The 17,118-nt window shown below is 34.1% G+C and overlaps 1 long non-coding RNA gene across 1 annotated transcript; it reads right to left on the minus strand.

The window, feature by feature from the left end:
- Positions 1–4,698: 4,698 nt before the first annotated feature.
- On the minus strand, positions 4,699–6,191 carry LOC112101211. Its single transcript, XR_002907329.1, has 4 exons — positions 6,141–6,191; positions 5,918–6,043; positions 5,591–5,804; positions 4,699–4,762 (listed from the first exon to the last, which is right to left on the minus strand). It is a non-coding gene; the product is annotated as an uncharacterized LOC112101211 (long non-coding RNA).
- Positions 6,192–17,118: the final 10,927 nt, after the last annotated feature.

A 17,118-nucleotide genomic window follows, 5' to 3' on the forward strand; every position in this document is an offset into this window, starting at 1 on the left:
CAGAATCAAAGAAGGTCAAGGTGGTTTGATATAAACTTGAAATAACTGCTGCAATTTTGTGACAAAATCTATAGACTACTTGTTTGCTATCTTAAAAAGGTAAAAGAGTTATTTTGCCTACTTTTAGGAATGTCACCATTCAAAAGGTAATACAACGTATTTGGACTTGAAAAGCATGGGCAAGTTTGAGGATAGGGGTTTGAAGCCACTCCCACTCAATTAAAAGCACATATTCAATCTAACAGAAAAGTGAAAGAACTTTAAAACCAACTGCAACATTAATCTAGAAGAATGCCTATTAAGCATTTGCTAGTTGTGTTCTTAAAACAAAGCTAACAATTAAATGACTATATGATAATGCGTACATGCACATAGTTATTCGAAAATCCATCATCAGACTAAGAGTTACTTTTAACCATATATAGAATCCATGCAAAGTTTTTTTTATCATAGTATAAGTTCTCAAGCTTGTACCCGTCAGGTAAAATTTTTTTAATCTTTTTGTTATACTTATTAAGAATGTTTCATTGAAAAGAAAAAAAAGTACTAGCTTTACTAGATTTTATTTCTTGGCTGGCTTAACTAGATTTTGTTTCTTACTCCTATAAATTGTAAACCCATATTCTTGTTGTTTATAATCATAACAAGAAAGCGGTACATTGCAAGAAAATAATCACTATGAAAATGCAAAATGTTATTTATTGAATTGGTATTCAAATAATGTTAATGAAATTGTGGCCAAGGAAAGATTATTTCAACAAACCCTAAGGCAAAAGTTCACTACATGCCTCTTAGAAGAGATTGTTGGAACATTAGGGTGGAATCAGCATCCGATGGTAAAGATGAAGTGCCTTGTATAAGGTGTCAGATGAAGCTCATATAATAGTTGAGGCTTTGGGAAGTACTCTTGCTTGGCCAAAAAGTTACATCAAATTGTTTAAGAGAAGGTATGTAGGCATACAAATATTCTCTTTGGTTACTTATTTATAATTGTATTCCAAATGCAGCAAATGAAAATTGATTAAGTTCACCTTCTTGTAGGTGTTAAAGATGCTTTTGTTGAAGTGTATATATGCCTTAAAGAAGTTTTTGCTAGAGTTGCTAAGTTGAAAAAGCTTTTGTTAACATGTATGTTTCTATAATGATGATTTTGATGATAACAAAAACGTTTTAAAACAAATTAAGTTTGAAGAAATCTTTAATCAGATCAAAATACTTAAGTCGTATAAAAATGTTTTAAAACAAATTAAGTTTGAAGAATAACTTTCTGGTAACAAATGAATTCATGTTAACTCAACAAATGGCCAACCGATTATCTAGAGGTAAGATTTCATCAATTCTAGATGAAATTGGCTAATCATTAATGAGTAAAAGGCTAACTGACATCACATAGAACTAGAATTTAGTTTCTTGATGCTAATGGCAACCCGTTTATCAGAAAAACGGTAGGCTGGCAACTTCTTGTAGGTCACTGGACAATAACGGTAATCTGATATCTAGAAAATAGTAATCCAACAACTTGAAATTATGGTATAACGTTCACTTGCTCAAGTCAAAATGACGATCCGACAGTAGTTAATGGCCATCTAATTATGTGCTGAAAGTCAGTAACGACTAGTTTTCAACTCCAACTATAAAAATGCTCAATCAAATTCAAATTTTAACGGGATTCTACAATCATCATTGAGCTTGCTATTGAGTATTCAATTTCTCTTGAATTTTAAACTTGACATTGTTTTATTAAATCACACTTTGAGCTTTCATTTGTAAACATTTATATTGTGTGAGGAAAACTCTTTGTAATCTTTATTTTAAAATCAAAGTAGTGATTGTAAGTGTGAGAAGCACTGGGGTTAAGAGATTTAGGACAATCTCTTGTTGTCAAAGTTGATTAATACCTGTGAAGCCATTTATAAAAGTTCTAGAGGCCTTAGAGGCTTGGTTAGTGGAATCTTTGTGTTTGATTCTCTCTTCCCTTCTCTTTTTATATTTTGATTGTTCTATTTATTAGTTATTGTTTTGTATTTATTTTATATTGGCATTAATTTTTACTCAAACACTGCACAAATTTTAGAAACTCAATTCACCCCCTTCTTGAGTTGCATAACTAGTATTTCAACTTTTTTTTAAAAATGGTTTTTTAAAGTTGATGTTTATGGAATTGCAACTGACACTAATGTGTTTCAATTTTTGCTTTTTTGGTTTTCTTGCTAGATGGAAATTTCTATGGATTAATTGCTATATTGTGTGTTTTTTTTTAATTTGTTGCGTAATAGGATTTGTTGGACCAAAATAGGATAGGCCTAGTTAGGGCCCAAATAAATTTAGTCTTTATAAAGCCTATAAAGAGGTAGAGAGACTACCTAGGATAAACCACCTTGGTGGTAAGGTTTTAAATCCCAAAAAGTGCTGAAGTCATAAGTTCATATCCTAAGACAAACCACCTAGGTAGCAAGGTTTCAAAGTCCAAAAGGTACCAAAGTCCTAGGCTCCTTTCTTAAGACAAACCACCAAAGACAATCCTCCTAGGTGGTAAGGCAATAAGGCTCAAAAGGTCCAAAGGTCCAAGGTTCCTATCTTAAGATAAGTCACCTAGGTTAAACCTCCTGGGTTCTAAGGTTCCTATGGTCTTAAAGTCTCAGTAAAACCAACCTAAGGATAAAATGTTTCATCCTTTAATTAGTAGACAAGCTTGCACATCCATGTGTCAATCAACATAGAAATAAGAAGACAAGTATTGGCAGATGTCACAAGAATAATGACACTTGTCATCAAGTTAATTAGGATTCAAGTCAATCAAATTTGCCTACAAATATGCCCTTCACTTTCACTAAAAATAAGAAAAAATGGACTCAAGAAGAGAAATGCTGACTTTCTCTCTCTAGTTTTTCTTCTTTTAAATTTATATTTCTAAAAATCTGGTGACTAACTTGAACGTTGGAAGGTTTACGCTAGTAAAGCGGGCTCTCTGATCCTCTTCTTGTGCTTGTAGAGTATCATTGGACAAGGATGTTCTCATCTCCTAAGGAAGTTGATTCAGAAGAGAATATTTAAAGGCCCATTAAGATTAACTCAAAGGATAAACTCATCATCATCAGATCCAACAAAAAGGAACCTTAATCCTAACGAGGCCATCCTCGGTTGGAATTACCATACAGTAAGTTGGGACAAAATTTGTACCAACAGGATTTGTATGAATGCTAAAATATTTGTGTGACTTTTAGCTATGATGTATGGTTACTACTAAGTTTATGAAAACTTATTATAATAAGCCAAATATTAGAAGTAGTTCACATCCATTTTACATATGGTGGTTGATTGTAGTATATTAGTAGTAATAATAATAACAATTGTAGTCGTCGTCATCATGATAATAATAATAACAACAACAATAATAATATGGTTTTTGTTTTTTGGCAACATGCAAAATATGTTGTTTATTGTAAATAAAAATTGGAATTAATAATGACAGTTAGTTGCTTGCTGCTATATAATTTAGGACAATATTCACAAGCTTGTAGTCGAAAGTTTGGATGCACATGACATTTTTAACCACAATCACTGCAAGTTATAATAAGATATTTAACAACATTCATATCTTTTTCAACAACGTGAGTTGCGCATAGTTAAAAGTCACCTACTTTTCGCTCAGCAAGGACCACAATACTCAGGTGCTCGTTGTGAAATCCCTTCCACAACAAGTTTTGCCTGTTGTCAGATACTATTTTTCTTATAGTGTTATATAGGTCTTAGTCAAACCACAATGTTTGAGAAATTTTCTCATGCCTCTCTTTATTTGTAGAAGGAATTTAAGTACAAATAATTTCTAGCAACTCTTCCTAATCTCATGACCATAACTTACGTGCAAGAAAACAGAAACTGATGCATCAAGCAAATTTACAGAAAAATAGCTAATAAAGTGCTAGTGGGAAAAGACTCCAGCAGACACTAGGCCTTCTACTTCGTGAATGTTGCCGCCTATGACTCAGACCACGCATCTCCGACTTGGCGGAGGATTACACTGAGATCTTCGTGGTTTATCTTATTGTTCAGCTGTATTTTTGTTGGTTGCTGTTTTCAATTCTGTGCTGTACTAATAAGGTTCCATGTTTGGAACACTATGTTTAAGAAATATCAAAGAGTCGTCAAACATCAAGTCGACTGGTGCTCTTTGAGCGATGTTATTAAGTTGGAGTTCAGTAAAGTGGCATCAATAAATAAGAGTGAGTCTTATATTTTAATAAATTTAATAGGCTGTAGTCTAATATTAAATTATGGACGTGACCTTCCGTATGTTGGAAAATATTTTCGAGCAATGTAAAAAGATCCTGTGTTTTATTTTTATTTACTAATTTTCGGTAACTTTATTTAACTGGTTTTAATTTAAATTGCCGAATAAAAAGAAGTTAGAAATGTCGCTTTTTTTTGGGTGGGGGCAAAAATATTGACATTGCTTTCGAGATGTCATCCGAATTTGATTTTTTTAAATAAAATTCATCATGATTATGTATTCATCGATGTAGCATAATGCATGCAAAAGAGATAGTCAAAATGATTTTATTTTATTTTATCCTCCTAACGGAAATTTTATTTAGGAACATGATGCTCACATGTACTTTGAGAGTTCAATAAATCCAATCGTTGGGCAAACATATCCCAGATGGATGTTGAGAATTTTCTTGCTTTCCAAAAATGTCCTCTTTGTTGATGGCGCAGCATTTCATCTTATTATTACTTCCCAAAGTTTTCTCCTCTTTGCCACCTACCAAAAATATTCAATTCTAATTAAAAGAATATATACAAATAATCAAAATCAATCAAACTTTCATAAATTAGATAAATTCTGAAAAGAAGATATTTTATAATTAGATCACATGTGAACTCGAAATAATATCCTCACCACCTAAGGTTGGCAACAGAACGGAACATATTGGGATTTGTCGATTTTAAATTATCCTAGATGACATGAGTTTTCTATCATATGCTGCAATTTCTATCACAAACAACATGTCGTATGGATATAATCGACACGTCATACTATTATGACTAACATGTTCTCTCTCTCTCTCTCTCTCTCTCTCTCTATATATATATATATATATATATTAAAACGAGTTGTCATACATATATAACCAAATATCAATTGTATGTGATTAATTAAATCGACTTGCATATATTTTTAGAAACCCAGATTTTAAAAATTTAAGAAGTCGATTGGAAAATTCCAAACATTCGGGATCTAAACCCAAATAGTAAAATCGAAATAAAATTTTGTCCTAAATCCCATTTTGAACGACTTAGATCTTAAATTTTAATCATGATTTAGAGATTTCTACCAACCCATCATTGGGATCAATGACTTTAATACTCTTTTTTTCTATTCTTAAAAAAGAGCAAAATGTTTTTAATGCATTAAATATGCATGCGACAAACATATATTAATGTCAAACCCTAGAAAAATAACAAAACAAGAAAACAAGTTCGACGGAAAATGTGACCACAGCAAAACAACAAAAGTAGGAATAAATAGATAAATATTGAAAAGAAAAATTACAACTCATTATCACTAAACATGCAAAATAACACTTACTGTTGTCCTTCTTCTGAAAAGTAACTGAAACTTGGTGATTAAGAAAAACTCCTGTTCCTCTACTTGTTTCTTCCGTTTTTTTAGCACCATCCCCACCACGACGGCCACCACCAGCACCAGCACCGGCCACAATATCCGTTAAACGCGGAAGAAACACTCCCGTTCCTCCATATTTCTCACCCAAATCCGTCCTTTTTTTTCTTTCAACAACACCCTGCTGACGCATGCATAATGATAAAATTTAAATTAATTTCTTTACATAATTTAATTATTTTATTTATTTTAAAAATAACACTGAATTAAATCATTAATACATTTTTAGTGTACCTGTGGCGTAGTTGTAGTTGGTGTGATTGGAGCAGGAGCTAGTTTATGTTTATTATCGTTATTAGCTGCACGGCCACTGTTTGTGGTAGCAGTAATTGGCTTTGCACCAAAAGAACCGAAGCAAATCTGCAGAAAATAAAAAATAATAATTAAAATAATTGAAAAAAGGAAAAAAAATAATAGAAGCGGAAAAGTGAAAAATAAAAATAAATAAATAAATAACCTCAAAGGTGGTTGTGGCTGCGGGCTGATGAGAAGGCAAAACGGCGGCGTTTGTAGTACTGATTTCGTGAATGATAAAAGAAGGAAGCCAGAGCTCACCGTCCTCTGGATTTGGAGGAAAAAAATCAGTAGCAGCCATTTTGTTTGTAAATGTCACCATCAAAATTCCTTTTAAAAAATGAAAACGTGAAAAATAAATAAATAAATAAATAAAAAGTTGGCAAATACTTTTGCTTCTGCTGCTACGTGGACAGTCTTTATGAAAAAGTGATTATTTATTTTAGCAACTGCAGCCGTAACCGTTACTTGCATGTAAATATTTTGATTCGATGGACAGAAGGGGTCCACCAACTAATTTATTTTTTCTTCTATTTTTCTGAATTAATTTTTTTTATTTTATTTTGTAAAAATAAGTCTAAATTTAAATTGATTTTAATCCAATGTAACTGGTCCACATTAAAATGCATCAAGTACTACATTCCATCTAGATACATGGAAAATATAGTCTTGAAAATGTTCGAATAAAAAATTAAATGCGATAAACTTGCCATTTGATGTTCATTTGCTTCACTTTATGATACGTGGCTTATATGATGATTAAATTCCTTTTATGTAGATGTATACAACTCTTGTAATTTTTTCTTTTAATTATTATGGGTTACTAAAATAAGAACTTTGGAAGAGAAATTCGGTATTAGTAGGGCCGTTCAAAAAATGCCACGTGTCTCAAATATCTTTTACCCTCAAACAAATGGATATGTGTCAAATTATTATTTCAGTTGTGTGGATGATTTGGTGCATTTGTCCCGTGTAAGTGTTTCTTTATGGACCTCTCTAGATTCTTTGACAAAATTTATTTAAAGCTTTATTAAATCATCTAACTAGAAATTTATAACAATTGGTTACAAATATTTATAAATAGGTTTGGTTCGTTACGGTTCAAATATCTTATCTCTAGTATCACAAAATTTATTTAGAACATTTTAATAAATTCCTAAATATAAATATTTATACTTTTTTTTTTAATTTGTTGACAACTCACTTCCTTATGAGAATTAAGTTTTCATTTCTTAATTCAAAAAAAATGTGAGTCCCACATATTTCATTATCATTCCCCCTCCCCTCACTTTTAACATATAAACGATATTAATTATTTCGATTTTAAATTTCGATTTCTCAATCCCACAAGTAAAAGCACCATAAGATTCATACCCATATATATATATATATATATTGGCATGTTCAAGCAAATGGTTTTAAGTTTAAGACGATCTGTCTAGTTCTATTATTCACCGCTTCGTCATAAACTCACCAAATATACTAACCTATTGCTGTTGTTCATCATCAGAACCAATCTACTTATCACTATCATCAATGGATGCTCCTCCAGAAGATTAATCATCGAATAAATGTCAACATCCATCTCATAAATTCGTCTAAAAAGTTTAAATAATATTTGTCTCTTATATATCCCAATGATCATTGAATTATTTTTATGTTTAAATTATAAATTTATTCAAAAAAATTACTGATTTTTGCCATTTCAAGACTTTTTTTTTTAAACCTAAACAAACCGAGGAAATTTTTATTTATGAAAAAAATACAAGATTACATCTAGATAGGGAGATATGATGAGCCTTATCCTCAAAATTAAACTAAAAACAAGAAAAATCGACTAATCAATTATGACATAACCTTGATCAAGTCAGCAAATCCATCAAATACCACTTTTCGTGTGAACCAACTTTTAATCTTGATCATGGATTAAGCATATGTTTACCATATCTTTTAGAGGGAACAAACTTACCATTTTAACTCTTTTTTTAAGTTTTATATGCGGAACCTTAGTAATGTCAGGTTGGAAATGAAATTCTTCTTCAACATCTCCATCATAAAGATTTGCTTCAAGTGCTATTCTGAGTTTTGACTTGATCATAAGTTATTAGTTCAAGCTCCTTTTGTAACTTATTACGAAACTAGTTGTCCTTGTCACGTTCACCTAACATAAGGACTTTTGATAGTGGGAAAATCTGAATAGTCTATCTCATTAGTTCCATTTTCGTTATATAGAGCTTCTGTCTCATTATGAGAGATTTGAGTTTGATCACAGCACTCATTTTTGGGGGCTGATGCAAAGAATTATATTCTTTGCAGCACCAGGACACATACCATCAGCCTTATCTAATAGAGGTTCTTGATTGTGAAATGATCTCATTACCATCTTCGGTTAAACTCGACATAACTTGATTAGAGGGCGCTACCTCATCAGCTATACCATTAACTACTTCCATTGCCACCATATTCCTATCCTTTCCTTATTTTTTGTAATTATTGCTTGATCTAGGGAGATTTGAGCCAAAGTAGTAATTTTCTCTTCGTCTTTTATCACTGCCTTCTAACTCTTAACAGGCTTCTTATAGTATGAACTCCCTCTCTTCTCCTCAGGATCTACCTTATGAAAGCTACACTTAGATTTGTCTTGCCATATAATACCTCACCCACCACATATTAAGGAATCTCTATAGTCAACTATTGCTTGATTATATATTATCTATTTTTGGTTTTAATATTTTATTTTTGGATAGTTACTGTACTTTAGAAAGTTAGTAATAGATGACTTATTTTTTTCCCTTCCTATATAATCATGTAAACTATATAAATTGTAATTATTTCGTTCAATAAAATTGGTTAAAGTCATTTTTTTCTCAATTCTATATTCTTCTCCAAAACCTATTATGCTTTTAGAGCCTCCATAACACTTTCACGAGTTCAATCTTCTATCTTTCAAAATGGCCAATCCTTTATAAACCCATACACTTATAGTTCATTAGCTTCCTCTTCCAACCAAACCTCTCCAACCATTATCAACCCTTTTGACAATAATTCCTCTCTTATTTCAATCAACACAACCACTCAAATCTTCATCAAACTTACATCCTCCAATTGCACATCATTACGATTTCAATTTCATGTCGTACTTATAGGATATGATCTTGTGGAATTCATTGATGGGTCCAGACCTTGTCCCTCTCCAACTATCACCACCGAAAATGAAAAAACACCTAATCTAGAATATTCCCTTTGGATCCGACAAGATCAATTCATTCTTAGATAGCCATTGCCGAGTCTATTTCTCTCAATCTTGTTCCTTTTATTGCCTCTACAAAAACATCACAAGAAGCATGGACCATTCTAGCCAATACTCATGCGAAATCGTCGCGAGGACCACTCACACAACTAAAAGAGGATCTTCGTCTCCTTCACAGTGGCGCACAGACAATTACTGACTACCTATAATATGTCAAAATCACTGTTGATGAACTTGCTATGTTTAATGCTTTGACAATAAGGATCTCATATTAAAAATCTTGGGTGGCCTTGATGATTACAAAAAACTCTGCTCAGCCATCTGTATCCATGACAGTCCTATTGCACCGTTGACGAACTAGATGAAAAAATCATCAATTTTGAAGCACATCTTACGTACGAAGCATGAAAGAAAGCTAATTTCCTTAACATCTAATCCAGAATAAAAAATCATTTTAATATCCACTTAAAAACCAAACCCAAACTCGTCCATTTTATACACCAAATCTTCCACCTTTCTTTTCACACAATCGTCCATTCTTCTTTCGAAACACACCCTCACTGTCACCCTTTCCGCTTTCACCTACTCAATCTCGTCCCTATCTTGGCTAGTGTCAACTCTATCGCCAACAATGTCACTCTGCGAAATACTGCCAACTTTCACACACATCCCTTGGTCTCTTAATACTCAACCTCAAGCCTGTATTGTTGCCAATTAAGCTTACATGGCTGCTCTTCTTGCACTTTTTGCCACTGAATGACTTTTAGACTCTGTGCATCTCATTATGTTGCATTAGATCTTCATAATTTGTCTTTACAATCTGAACAGCTGTCCTTGAGAACGTGCACATTGGAGATGGCACTGACCTACCTATTACTCAACACTGGTTCTACCATCCTACCATATTCTTTTTAATACTTTGATTTAAATAATGTTTTACGTGTTCCATTTATAAAAAGAATTTAATTTTTGTTTCTTAATTTTGTTCCAATAATAATGTGTCTATTAATTCTTACCACCTTCTTTTTATACGAAGGATCTTCGCACGAAGGCACCACTCCTATAAGGAACAATTAAAAATACTATTTTTGAATGGTCGCATACATCATCCAAAACCAAGACTGTAGTGTATTTTCTTCAATCAAACTTCCCATTGATCAATGGCGTTATTGTTGGGGAAAAATCAGGTTTTTAAATTTTTATAAAACCTTTTAAGGACCGCTCTCATATAATATATAAGAATTTGTAATATAGAAATCGTACTTTGAAAAACTGAGTTGGCTTTTTCCGCTGAAGTGATTTGGGCTCCTAGATCACGATCCGTCACCACCACTCCTGTTAGATCACGATCCGTCACTACCACGCTTGTTAGATCACGAACTGTCACCAATGATCTTCCAGGTTATGACTCAGGTTCGATCTGTACTTGACGTGTGGGCGCCTTTATCACTACCAAAGCAACTAGCACGAGAAAATTTTTCTCTCAACAATAGAGAGAAAAATCTTATTCTCCGATTTCTATAAAGTGGCTTTTTTTTTCTTTTGAGAAAATAAGCCTTATATATCTCCTTTTAGTGAAACCCCTAGGCTCCAAATGCCCAAAATAAAACTCACGTTACCTTTCATTTAATAGGGGACCCACCATGTAAAATAACATAAGGCCTCTTACACATAAGCTAATTAAATGAAGCCTCCTACTAAATGATATATTTAAGCTTTTGACCCAAATAGCTAATTATCTTGCTTATTAGTCCAGTAATGGTGCAGTCAATTAAATGAGCTAACCCGGGGATCATTTGGGAACATACAATAGTGGCTACAATAATTAGGCATGTAATTAAACTAGCCCAATTATTTAATTCCAAATCTACTCCACTAAAAGATTGGAACTGACTTCCATAATTGTATGCTCGAATAATAATTCGTCCCAAGCCACATTGATTTTTTTACTGCACAATCCTTTGTACCACATCGTTAATTAAATTGATATCTCAATTGTCCAATCAATTTAATAACATCTTATTCCTTGATACTTACTGGTTTTCTCTAATGATCATTTTCAACATACTAAATATGTTGACACACTCTGGCCAGAGAATTCTATGATCAAGTGCCGAAAACCCATCAAGAGATGTGTTGTACAAATTCTATATTGTTAATCCATAACTCCAATACTCATAATTGCTCCCACCAAGATACCGGGTAATCTTAACCACAAGTATGTGTCGTGCCCATTGGTAACTCAAATGGAATAACAATTACAATCATGAAATCATAATTAACTCAAGATTAAAATTACAGTAAAATCAATGCCTATGAGATTTAATAAATCTGACAGTTATTACAAAGTTAATTAAATCTCATATGTGATCCTGTTCAATGTAGTCGCACTACATCAATAAATTCATACATGATTAAGACAAATCATTCAATGAATTTATTACAGTCTATACCTAAATAAAGTGCCCAACTTTATTTATCAATTGCGAACTAAATTTATTTAATCATAAGATAACTTGTATTTATGTCTTCTGTGAATCCACATGGTGATCACATAAATACATATAATATGATTAAATGGACTTTAATACAAATATTAATGCAATTAAGATATTTGAATAAAATACCTCATTTATTTTATTAATCAGAAAAATTGTTTATTACAATTAAATAAACACATATGCTTTTAAAGAGCATATTTTCCCAACAGTTATCACTTTGGTTATTCGGCTTCTAATGGTTTGCGTCACATTTAGTTTCGAATGAAGCTTTACTGCTATGACCATCGTCAAGTGCTTTTGATTCCTTGTAATTCTTGTCACTACAATAAGACTCATAAGTTATCACTTTCATGCATATTCCTCACTTACAAGTTCTCATCCTCTTGAATTATTATATTCTGATGTGTGCACATGTCCAGTTATTTCTCATGGTGGATATAAATATTATGTTATATTTTTTGACCATTTCACTTGCTATATTTGGCTTTACAATTTTAAACAAAAATCTGATGTCCATGACATTTTTATTCGCTTTAAAGCATTAGTAGAAAAATACTTTAACCATTCTATTATTATATTTTACATGGATAATGGATAAGAATACATCTCTTTAAAATACTTTCTTGCTACTAATGGCATCTGTTTGGGGAATAAAATAGGGTGACCATGATCTCCTCTAGATAAAAAATGAGCAAATGGTTGATAGGCTATTAGGAGAAAATTCTGGTGACCTTGAGCAAACCACCTAGACTAGGTGGTAATTTTGATGACTTGGTGTTGACCACCTCGACTAGATGATAATCTTGATGACCGTGAGCAGAACATTTCGAACAGTTGGTAATCTTGATGACGATAAGCAGAACACCTCAACCATGTGGTAATCTCTGAGGCTATGAGCACCAGGTGATAATGCTTAAGGCTATAAGCAGATACCTCAACCAAAATACCATGAGCAGACCAAAACCAGGTCGATTGTTCCAAAAACCTCAACCAACCAAAAACTGTCAAGCTCCTCCCAGAAATTCAGCCATAACGTCTACACACGCCCGGACATTGTAACTGCAACTTAATAACTATACAATAACAAGCACATTTACTCGTGATCAAAGTGGTGCATTCAATCCAATAACAGCCACGTATTAAAGATGGTGCAATAATTCCAGGTGCTTATAAAAGTCCTAAAAAATCCAAAGCAAGGGGAGGTTGAAACTTTCTTTCTCAATTTTGATTTTTTCTATTCCAATCACTCAAGATTATTTATTCATAACAACTAGAAATTGCATATTTTACTTTTCTTGTAAACCCGATAACTGACTTGGGTGTCGAAGGGTTCACGTCGGAAAACTTCCAGCGCCTCTTACCGTTCTTTGTGATTTCAAGTGTTTACAAGTGATCTGTTAGTGATTGTAAGCCACTTCCCCAAAAAATAAATTTAAAGATGGTGTAGAAGTCTGGTATTAAGTCGCTAACCGACTCAACCGAATTTCAACATCAACATTTGGCGTCGTCTGTGGAACAGTACGAAAAGTCACACTACCTATAGTAAGACCACAATTGGAGAGACGGGGGAGAAAAGAAACTGAACTGGGTCAACTCAACCCACAAAGGTGACTCGGTCGGATCTCGTAATTCCGGCCACCCCACAGGTCAAGTTTGGTATTGATCAAAAGCTTGTGCTACGCCAGTCATTTCCCTGTCGTCCTTATCACTGGAAAGCGTCCGGAAAGCCACAAATCTAAGCCATGAAAAGCTGCAGAATTGCCGCCTCGATTCGGTGTGTTTTCACCAAAGTTGGGCCACACCGCCACTTGGGTTTTGTTCCTCACCTTCCCCTTTGCCATTTTCGATTAACCACCGCCACTAGAGGAGCTGATTTGTCGTTGATCTGCTGTTTAAGGATTCATGGTTTTAGGAGCTCAATCCGGCCCCGTCACCGCGCATTAGAGCTCACCACCACCACCACTGGACTCAGCTCAGCTAGAAGTGTATAACCTGAGCTTTCTGTCACCGTTAGTTGACTTTCGGTTACCATTGACCGGCAAAGGCATTTCGACTAATGATATCGATACGCATTTGTTACTCGAGGATGCTAGGAGTTCTCATAAATTAAGATTGATTCATGATGAGTGACGAGAGAAACATGAATTGAGGACATTAGATTCTCCTATAGAGTTCGGGGCGGGTCATTACAGGTGATGAGCACATCTTTTGAATGACACAAATACAATTAAAAAAACCCATTCATTATTCTTCTTTTCTAGTTTAAAATTGCTCAAATTAGTAAAAGATTAAAATCCTTAAAACCTGCTGAAGGTAAGGCATAAAACCTTAAATTGACAACAGTTGTTTAAAGTTGCTTAAGTCAGTATAAGGTTAAAAGAGTTAAAACTTATTCCAGGTAAGGCATAAGACCTTAAACTAATAAATGTAACTTAAAATTACTTAAGTCAATTAAAGGTTAAAAGTCTTGAAACTTGCTCTAAATAAGGCATTAAACATTAAACAAGCGACACTTGCTCACCTATGGTGTGGTCAACAGAGGAAGCAAAATAAGTTGCTTAAAGTTTTAAGTTTGTAAAAAATTATAAACTTTAAAGTTTTCAGTTTTGATTCATTCCACTCTCAACACTAGAAACTAGGGGATTAGTGTTTGGGGAATAAAATAGGGTGACAATGATCTCCTCCAAATAAAAAATGAGCAAATGGTTGATAGGTTACTAGGAGAAAATTCTGGTGACCTTGAGCAAACTACATCAACCATGTGGTAATTTTGATGACCAGGTGTAGACCACCTCGACCAGGTGGTAATCCTTGATGCTATGAGCACCAGATGGTAATCCTTAAGGCTATGAGCACCAGGTGGTAATTCTTGAGGTTATGAGCAGATACCTAATCCAGAATACCATGAGCAAACCAGAACCAAGTCGATTGCTCCAAAAACCTCAACCAACTAAAAATTGTCAAGCTCCTCCCATAAATTCAGCCATAACGTCTCCACACTCCCGGACGTTATAACTGCAGCTTAATAACTACACAGTAACATGCACATTAACTCATGATCAAAGCGGTGCAATCAATCCAATAACAACAACACATTAAAGATGGTGCAATAATTCCAAGTGCTTATAAAAGTCCTAAAAATCCAAATCAAGGGGAGATTAAAACTTTCTTTCTCAGTTTTGGTTTTTTCTATTCCAGTCACTTAAGATTACTTATTCATAACAATTAGAAATTGCATATTTTATGTTTCCTGTAAATCCGATAACTGACTTGGGTGTCGGAGGGTTCACGCTGGAAAAACTTACAACGCCTCTTACCATTCTTTGTGGTTTCAAGTGTTTACGAGTGATCTATTAGTGATCGTAAGCCACTTCCCCAATAAATAAATATAATGATAGTGCAGAAGTTTGCTATTAAGTCGCTAACCGACTAAATCGAATTTCAGCATCAACGTTTGGCATCGCCTGTGGGAACGGTAAGAAAAGTTACACTACCTATAGTAAGACCACAATTAGAGAAAGTGGGAAGAGAAGAAACCGAACCGGGTCAACCTAACCCGCAAACGTAACTCGGAGGGATCACGCAATTCTGGCCACCCCACCCGTCAAGTTTGGTATCGATCAAAAGCTCATGCTACGCCGGTCATTTCCTTGCCATCCTCGTCGTCATAAAGTGTCCGGAAAGCCACATATTTAAGCAGTGAAAATCTACGGAATTGCCGCCCCGATTCGATGCGTTTTCCCTGGAGTTGGGCCACATTGCCACTTGGATTTTGTTCTTCACCTTCTCATTTACATTTTCAACTAACCACAGCCACCGAAGGAGCCGATTTGTTGTTGATCAGCCGTTGAAGGATTCATGATTTTGGGAGCTCAATCCAGCACCACCATTGCGCGTTAGAACTCACCACCACTGCCACTGGACTCAGCTCAGCCAGAAGTGTATAACTCAAGCTTTCCATCACCGTCGGTTGACTTTCGGTCACCGGTGACCAGCATGGGCATTTCGACTGATGATATCAATACGCATTTGTTACTCAAGGATGCCAGGAGTTCTCATAAATTAGGATTTATTCATGGTGAGTGACGAGAAGAGCATGAGTTGAGGACATTAGATTTGCCTGTGAAGTTTGGGGCGGGTTGTTACAGGTGACGAGCACATCTTTTGAATAACATAAATACAATTAAAAAATTACATTCATTATTCTTCTTTTCTAGTTTAAATTTGCTCAAATTAGTAAAATATAAAAAGCCTTAAAACCTGTTAAAGGTAAGGCATAAAACCTTAAATTGACAAGAGTTGTTTAAATTTGCTTAAGTCAGTACAAGGTTAGAAGCGTTAAAGCCTATTCCAGGTAAGACATAAGACCTTAAAATAATAAATGTAACTTAAAATTACTTAAGTCAGTTAAAGGTTAAAAGTCTTGAAACTTGCTCTAGATAAAGCATAAAACATTAAACTGGCGACACTTGCTCACCTATAGTGTGGTCAACAGAAGAAGCAAAATAAGTTGTTTAAAGTTTTAAGTTTGTAAAAAATTATAAACTTTAAAGGTTCCAATCTTGATTCATTCCACTCTAAACTCTAGAAATTGGGGGACTGGTGTTTGGGGAATAAAATATGATGACTATGATCTCCTTCAAATAAAATATCAGCAAATGGTTGATAGGTTACTACTAGGAAAACATTCTGGTGACCTTGAGCAGACCATGTCGACCATGTGGTAATTTTGATGACCAGGTGTAGACCACCTCAACCAGGTGGTAATCTTGATGACCATGAGCAGAACACCTCGACCAGGTTGTGATCTTGATGACCATGAGCAGAAAACCTCGACCAGGTAGTATCCTTGAGGTTATGAGCACCAGGTGGTAATTCTTGAGGATATGAGCAGATACCTCAACCAGAATACTATGAGCAGACCAAAACCTTAACCAACCAAAAACCGTCAAGCTCCTCCTAGAAATTAAGCCATAACGTCTACACACGCCCGGACATTATAACTGCAGCTTAATAACTACACAATAACAGGCACATTAACTCATGATCAAAGTGATGCATTAATTCAATAACAATCATGTATTAAAGATGGTGTGATAATTCCTAGTTCTTATAAAAGTCTCAAAAAAATCCAAAGTAGGAGGAGATTGAAACTTTCTTTCTCAATTTTGATTTATTCATAACAACTATAAATTGCATATTTTATTTTTCTTGTAAACATGATAACTGATTTAGACGTCGGAGGGTTCACACAGGAAAAATTTCTAGCTCCTCTTACCGTTCTTTGTGATTTCAGGTGTTTACGAGTGATCTGTTAGTGATTGTAAGTCGCTTCCCTAACAAATAAATTTAATGATGGTACAGAAGTCTGGTATTAAGTCGCTAACCGA

This window comes from Citrus clementina, unplaced genomic scaffold (assembly GCF_000493195.1).
Source record: "Citrus clementina cultivar Clemenules unplaced genomic scaffold, Citrus_clementina_v1.0 scaffold_2, whole genome shotgun sequence".
Taxonomy (NCBI): domain Eukaryota; kingdom Viridiplantae; phylum Streptophyta; class Magnoliopsida; order Sapindales; family Rutaceae; genus Citrus; species Citrus x clementina.